Source organism: Varroa destructor, unplaced genomic scaffold (genome assembly GCF_002443255.2).
Source record: "Varroa destructor unplaced genomic scaffold, Vdes_3.0 BEIS01000001.1, whole genome shotgun sequence".
Taxonomy (NCBI): domain Eukaryota; kingdom Metazoa; phylum Arthropoda; class Arachnida; order Mesostigmata; family Varroidae; genus Varroa; species Varroa destructor.
The window spans coordinates 47,837,564-47,844,326 of record NW_019211454.1 but is presented as its reverse complement, the minus strand read 5'-3'; the positions used below and the strand labels follow the sequence as shown (position 1 = coordinate 47,844,326).

Here is a 6,763-nt window from a genome sequence, read left to right as displayed (position 1 = left end):
TATAATATTCTGTCTTTATATCTCTACAATAATTCGCTGCACGTAAAGTAACTTAGAGTGTAACCCGTCTTACAATGCACGGCGCGTCAATTTGTGATATATAATTTACAATGAACTTCGAGGAATTTACACACTGGCCTAAATCTGAATAATCTGACATTTACTTAATTAAGTGCCATAGTCTGCTTTCAGTTTCACAAGGTACCGATTTGCTGCCATTGGATACCGCTACCCAAATAATAGATCGCAACACAGTTAGTTACAAACCTCGGGGACGCATAGTAACAGCTTTCTCGACTCCATATGTCGGTAGGTTACTTTAGATTTTCAGCCATGTCGAACAAAATTATATCAGGCTATATATATTTGTCGAATCAGTTCCAAATTATTTTTTTTATTTGGCGCTTTAAGTGCGGTAAATGCGCCATCGTAATGTAGATGTATCTTCATCTGAAAGCTCGAAGTTTTTGTACTTCTTCAAAAGTACATCTTTTTAGCTTATGGTAGCAGGCTCAAGCGATTCGATCATCCAAGTGCTCAGCTTCTCCCCACTTGTCTTCAGAGCTACATGCAACAAGTTCAATTTCTTAGGTGTGAGCTATCAGCCCTTGAAGGCTCTTCGATAGGAAAAGGCTGGTATGCAGTCTGGCATACGCAAGCGGAGACCGCTGTTACCACTGGCCATCTTCGGATGTACCATTCTTAGGCTGTGTTAGCTTCTTCTCATAGCTTTACGTTTGTTTTTGCCTTATGTCTTCTTGCATCACGCTAAGCCCACTCACCGGCGTTCAATCGAACTACCGGAGAGCTTGTACCATCGGGGACGTACTTTTCTAATCCTTAATGGACATTCGACCCACACTAACGGTTTCCTTCCTTAAGCAATAATAGTCCAAGAGCCGAATCTGTTAGAAAGGACAAAAGTGTAAAAGCTTATACAGCTCTGTGTACTAATGTTAGACCTTATAAATACAGAAGACCTAACGATTCATACTTTTTATATTTTGTACTATAATCCTTCCTGATTTGCTGGAGTTCATTTTCTTCTGAGCTCAATAGTGGAAATCTCATCATGTAAATACTTTGTCTTCGCTCACCATACAAGCGAACTTAGCTCGCAGGGCATGTATGAAGCTGCAATATCGTTTTATGACAAAGCACTCTGCGTTATGTTTTCAGAGGGATGCATCGACCACGACTCATGCATGCCATAGCATTACCTGCATATGTGCGCAAAAACAGGTGCCATACACTCTTGTTTCCTAAATATGCATCCAATTCATCAATCCTGCTTCAGTCAGATCCACTGGCAAGGAACATCCTCTCTCTGTTTAGCCCCCTATCGTACGTCGCATCCCCTTATCCCACATACCCCTAATAAAAGGACTCTTCTAGCATCTATCAACATATTTAGTGTTGCAGCTACTTTCGTGTCACGCTTGGCGCGATTGACATATTCACTTCGACTCGAGGGTATGACAATGATGCTGGTGACGATCGCGATATCCTTCCTCACATATCGTAGGCACTGATTATAATCTGTGTGCGTGCGCGCATTTATGCTGACTCGGTTGAGAGAGGCTCGCTTCCTCCCGTAGCTGTCGGATCATCGCGGGCAGTCGCATGCTCCCGAGCTCAGAAACGGTACAGACCTGAATGGACTCCCCGCCGGAGTGCTGCAGTTGATCACCACCTCCCTGCCACCGCCGTCCTGACCACTTCGTTTTTCGCCGATGATCGACCTCTCCGATAGCCTTACTGATGTAGTAGTTTCACGGTGACCTGTCATCGTTCGTTGAATGAATCAATGAGAACAAGTCACCCGCTAAGTGCTCAACTAGCAGATATGCAGAATATCCATAGAGGAAATAAATGCGCAATTTTGTCACTTCATCAGAAGTATCATCTTAGCTTTAGGCAAGCACCTGTATAGGTCGAAGCGGATCGTGCTTTCATCTAATGTATTCGCACACAGATAAAGTTTTTTTACTGATTTGAAATTCTGCACAGGGATAGGCTTGGACGGGTACATGCTCGATATCTTTTCGTAGGTTACCTCCTACCAGGACAAAGCTATGGAAGCGAAATCTGTACCATATTCTCGAATAAATGAACTGAAGAAGCATAAACGTGACGAAGTTCGAAATGAGGTAAGGGCCATTTAAGGAATTTGACATGATTACGCGAGTTCCCTAAACGCACGCACGAAAGTTCAGATCGTGTTCGTTGAGCTCAAGTTAAGGGGCTTGTACGAAAACCTGTATAATGGAGCGGGTATGAGCAGGCAAGGATTGATTAGTTCGAAACACACGGTGTTGAGTCTGGGCCGCAAGTAGCTCTAAAGGGCTGTGTCACCATCTGGAAGCCATTCATTGCGTGGTAACAATGCCGTGTGAGTTAAAGACTTTGTGTTTACAAGAAAGATTAAATTGATCATATCTATATGACTGGCAATTCATCCAAAACCTTGGCAGAGTATAAATAGAATTCACTGCTATACAGAACAATAAAGACGGTGTTCTATGAAAGGACGTATACATGCGCCAAAGTTAGCGAATGAGTAAACACTTCATGCTCGCGGTAAGTAATCTTTGTTGTCATAGCGGCTTTTGTAGAAAAATAAATACCTTCTAACTATAAACCCTTTGACCTGTGAAAGTTAGCGTCTAAAATCAAGGAGTACTGTAAAGATACATTGCTCATATAATAGAAGGTTATTTTACGATTTTAAATGGTCTCAAGTGGAAATGTGAATCAAGGACGTGAGGTCGCTCCATGCCATGCAATTTGTATAAAAAAAAAAAAAAAAAATTGGAAAATCGCCATACTATCAGTGTAAACCAACCGGATCTCCGTCAGCAACCTGACGAATTTAAGTCGCTATGATTGATATTTTTTTTGCCTGATTAATAAGGACAGCATAAAAAATTTGATAACCATCTTGTTGTATGTGCCCTGTCGCTTCTCCGCTATACCGGTGCAATACATATCACACGAGTGTGCGTGCGTTCGTATGTAAGGAACGAGTCGTATTATACTCTTCCGCTATATGATAGCATTAAAATGCAAATCAAATCATTCTCGCATTTACCCCTCGACCCTAGCATCCCTTGGAGTCCGATATATTATGCACTTCTACTCATTTCCCTTTGGCGTTTGCCTTGCCCCGCTGCTTCCATACTGGCATTAGTCGACAGCAAGCAGCAGGGTCGTATTGAGGTGCCACTGGCCTGTCAGAGAAGAGGCAATAGGTCGTCGGCGAAGTTGTCGTCCACGAATAGTTCCAAGGCAACCTTACATTCGACCCAATACATTGGCCATTTGCATACTTCGTTATTTAGATCGACTTCGTTCAGCAAACATCATTTGGTGTTTGTAGCTAACTCCGTTCCCGTTTACGATAGCGACTATGGACGAGTGGGAATAGTTACAGCACGCGTACACCGAGTTCCACCGCCTATAAGGTGCGCGACAGCGTCTCGGGGGTTTTAGGGGAGTTGTAGGCGATGCCCCAAGGCTTGTTGCGCCGTTGCCTCCCAAAGGAGATTCCCAGGGCAACAAGAACACGCTTTACTGGCGCAATGCAATGCCTCGACTGTGGCAGAGATATGCGACCGTCGAACAACGAGCAGGTTCCACTATGTAAAGAGAAAGACAACGCAAAAGGAGAGAAGCGCGAGAGAGACGGGTCGCATGCAAAAGGTCTGTTATCCAGGTCGTTGCTACTGTGCGGAAGATACAGAGCATCCTACAAAGGATGCCTATGTAACGGCCACATACTATATTGTAGTTGGATTAGCATCATCATCAACATTATAATCAGCTAACACTCCCACGAGCGCAACGGACAAGACAACAACTACAGCGGCGGCGGCGGCGTTGGCGGCGACTACACAGGCAGATGCAATAGGGCAGCAAAATGCCACTGTCGAAGCCATCGACAACCGCAAAGGACCGTCCGGGTGGAAGCTGCTGTTTTCGAAGACAGCGACTGCTGAGTAGGTAGCGTAAGCATAGGCTCACTTTCTAAGAAGAACTCAATTTGCCTTTGAAGTTTATGTGGAGCGACGACGAATCTAAAGTAGATTATGCTGTAAATAGAAACTTTTTGTTTGCTCTGCCCACGTACGCTTTTTGCTAGAATAACTGCTAAAGGCCGATAGACGATAGACAGACTGTGAACAGACGAATAGCTAATCCACCACATAGGCGGCCTGTGCTAGCAGAGACAGCATTCGTTGCAGTAGCAGCTGCATAAATCAGACACGGCCCCATCGATTTAACTGATACAAGAGGAGCAGCATAATTTCGAAATCATGCTGCTCCTTTCTCAAAAAAACATCCCAGCCCAGGAACTAGTGAGGCGATGAAATAACGAGCAAGACAATAAAAATACTATCCATTATAGATATTCATGCAAGGTAAACAGAACTCTATTGTTCGCATGTCTCGCACAACTGTTTTATGACCATGCTGAGATCGGCACTACTCAGTTGACGGTAGCTACAAAATCCCAATTAGGAATCAGGTTAAAACACTAGTACCTTAGATTTGTTTCCAATGTCCTCCTCTTTTCATTCCAATGTTCATTTAGTTCTACAACTATCCGAAAGTGCCCTCTTGTTACTGTAAGTCCGCTGTGATTTGGCTACCGCAGTGGATGAAGTTTTTGTCGATTTGGGAAAAATTCCCCTTTCGAGAAACCTGTTTTGCCCCTTACCAAGCCGTGGCAGCAGACGAAGTGGCACTCCACAGTGAAAAGACTGCTCAAAACTGATTTGCAAGATTCCAGAATTGCATGCTAGGATTTCGGCCAGCTGAAGTCGATGAAAACCAATTGAAGGTACCCTAAAAAAGAGATAGCAGGAAAACAATCTGTTAATTAGGTGAGAGAATAAACTGTAAACATATGGTTATCGACAGACACCTTAGATTTCGAAGATTTAGTCAAAAATGTAGAGCATGGATCTCCGATAAACTGAGTATAAATCACAAAGGTGCACAGTTCGCTCTTCAGTTTCTTACATGGTACCGAGAAACACGTATCTACGGTGACAGATTTCTCTGACAGCGCACAGAATCGCCATTGGTTACGAAAGGTGGCAGCCTCGTTTCAATTTTAAGCAAAATGAAGAATGGGTAGTTTTGGAAGATACGCCAGATTTTCATGCCAAGAAGACGATGATTTGCGTTTGGTGGGTCTGAAAGAGTCTTAGATACTGGAAAATGCTTAAGAAGGACAAGACAGGCACCGATGATTTGTATGAGTCTTAGATGCATTAAGTAAATAAAGCTGTCCAACAGGGCCTGAGAGACAGTCATCCTTCTCTACGACAATGCCAGATCACACATGGCAACCTCATAAAAGCCGCCTTGCAAGAGCTTGAGTAGGAACTTTTTTACACTCACCTCATTCCCCAGACCTCGCTTTAACGGATTATCATTTTTTCCAATCATTGGCAAATGAAATCAGTAATTGTACATTCGATGGTGAAGGGGGTCTCAAAACCTCGCTGGGTAAGTTTTTCAGTACTAGGCGTAAAAATTTCTAGTGGGATAGATAAACTGGTTAACAGATCGCAGAAGATCGTCCAGAATGACGACCACTATATAATAGATTAATTTATTGGTAAAATTTAAGTAAAACGTTTTTTTTTTTGTTGTATGAAAAACCCGAGATTACTTGTCTTTCAGTCCAACAAATCCCTTACCAAGGATATACTATAATGGTCTTTTAGGTTTACGCTAGCTATATGTTAGACTTGATTATCATGTACCCAATTGAAGCTTTCCATCTTGACCGTGAAAAGTCATGCTGAAAAGTGATGCTGATGATAGTATTGTCAAAAACCTGGCTTTACAGAGTCACTTTTGCATATATGCATGTTCCCCACTCCCACGACTTTCTTATATCAGTACCTATGTTACTTTGGAAGCTTTACTGCTTCTTCCTTGCTGCAATCAGAAAGATCTTATCGACCTCTTGCCATTCTTGATCGCAGGCTGGATCAGTAAATCTGTTTCATTTAACCTGGGACCATTCCATCTTCCACCACTCGTCGCCCCTTTGCGCGAAACCGCTCTAGAGTATTTCATAGCCATAGTCATAGTCACCCTGCAACATCGCCCCGATTACCATAAGTCCTCAGGTCAAGTCTCTCATTTTTGCCGCTACCGAGTCGCACCGCTTCGCCCAGTTTCACTGTTTCGCCCTCGGAGAAGCTAGCAACGGGCGAGGACACAGAACGGGCGGGAAGAGGGGGTAACTCGCGAGAACCTGCCGGTGATGCCATTTTTGATACACTTCTCAAGCGGAAAATTCGAATGATTCAAATATTTTAAATTCATCCCCGGCCCTCGCCCACTTCCTAACTCGCTCTCTTCCTCTTGCCTTCTTAACGCCGATGAGTTCTCTACACATGGACCATTTCGAAGTGGCAGATAAAGCAGACTACCCGCTCAAAAACTTGATAGGCGGACTCCGGAGGATATGGCAAACTGATATGAGCAGTGATTCACAAAGCACCGGGCGCGCTGTTCGTCGTCGTCGTTGTTGGATTGAAGGCATGCATTGCAATGAGGAGGCGCTGGCGGTCTCCGGTGCCGAAGGGAAGAAACAGGCAGTGGCGAGGTTTGAGCAAGAAGCTCAATGGATGAGGTGCTATGAAGAAGCCGGTTTAGGAACCTCGCTTGACGAACCCCCAGGAATTTTGAGCAGGTGGAGCGAAGCGCATAAACAGCTCAGTGCTCTGGTACATTTGCG

The 6,763-nt window shown here is 44.0% G+C and overlaps 1 long non-coding RNA gene across 1 annotated transcript; it reads left to right on the top strand.

Annotated features, from left to right (window-relative positions):
* The first annotated feature begins 181 nt into the window (after positions 1-181).
* Positions 182-1,893, top strand: LOC147758736 (uncharacterized). Its single transcript, XR_015319061.1, has 2 exons — positions 182-309; positions 1,180-1,893. It is a non-coding gene; the product is annotated as an uncharacterized LOC147758736 (long non-coding RNA).
* Positions 1,894-6,763: the final 4,870 nt, after the last annotated feature.